Source organism: Limulus polyphemus, unplaced genomic scaffold (assembly GCF_000517525.1).
Source record: "Limulus polyphemus unplaced genomic scaffold, Limulus_polyphemus-2.1.2 Scaffold7579, whole genome shotgun sequence".
In the NCBI taxonomy this organism is placed as follows: Eukaryota; Metazoa; Arthropoda; class Merostomata; order Xiphosura; family Limulidae; genus Limulus; species Limulus polyphemus.
This window is the reverse complement of record NW_013673189.1, coordinates 1-1,192: the sequence shown is the minus strand read 5'-3', so window position 1 is coordinate 1,192 and position 1,192 is coordinate 1.

The following is a 1,192-nucleotide window of genomic DNA, read 5'->3' as shown; positions in this document are numbered from 1 at the left end:
AATTAAACTACTGGATCAGCTAGGAAACATTTACTAAAACTACTGGATCAGCTAGGAAACATTTACTAAAACTACTGGATCAGCTAGGAAACATTTAATAAAACTACTGGATCAGCTGGGAAACATTAATTAAAACTACCGGATCAGCTGGGAAACATTAATTAAACTACCGGATCAGCTGGGAAACATTTACTAAAACTACTGGATCAGCTAGGAAACATTTACTAAAACTACTGGATCAGCTGGGAAACATTCACCAAAACCTGCAACTACAAACTCACACAGCGAAGAACTCAGGGCTGAGTAAACAGTCAGAACCGAACAATATGAAACTATTTTTCATACCCTTCAGTTGTACTGGTTACTTCAGAAACTCCCAAATTGGATGACATTGAAACAGTTGAACATTTTATCTTAAGTAATTCATTAGTCTACCAAAATATTTGCCAATATTTTCTCCCCCAATTTATAATATAAATATTAAGGTGGCCTCATAAATGTTGCATCAGGTGTGGCCAAGAGAATTTTGATAAAATTACACGTACTTCGATAAACATCTACTATACAAGGTGAAACTGCATATAGGCCTAGAGAGTAACTCCGAATAAAAAAAATAAACTTCTGGTTACAGAATAAATAAATTCACAGCTTTTAAAAATATTTATGGCTATCCTATTTATAAATATTGACTTCACCTTATTCTTACTTTACGTTTACCTAAATATCACAAATTGAAAAACAAAAAAGTAACATTTCGTAATTCCTGTTCCAAGTTCGGACGATACATGAACGTAAGGTCATCAACATACATATTCAACAGATTATAAGTTGGTTGGTTGTTAAGCACAGACTACACGATTCACTGCCCTCCATAGGTATCGAAAACTGATATTTAGCATCTTAAGCCTCTAGACTTATTGCTGAGCCATTGGGTGGCATGAGTTATGTGTGATACCTGTTATGCAGCCTCTAGACTTATTGCTGAGCCATTGGGTGGCATGAGTTATGTGTGATACATGTTATGCAGCCTCTAGACTTATTGCTGAGCCATTGGGTGGCACGAGTTATGTGTGATACATGTTATGCAGCCTCTAGACTTACTGCTGAGCCATTGGGTGGCATGAGTTATGTGTGATACATGTTATGCAGCCTCTAGACTTATTGCTGAGCCATTGGGTGGCACGAGTTATGT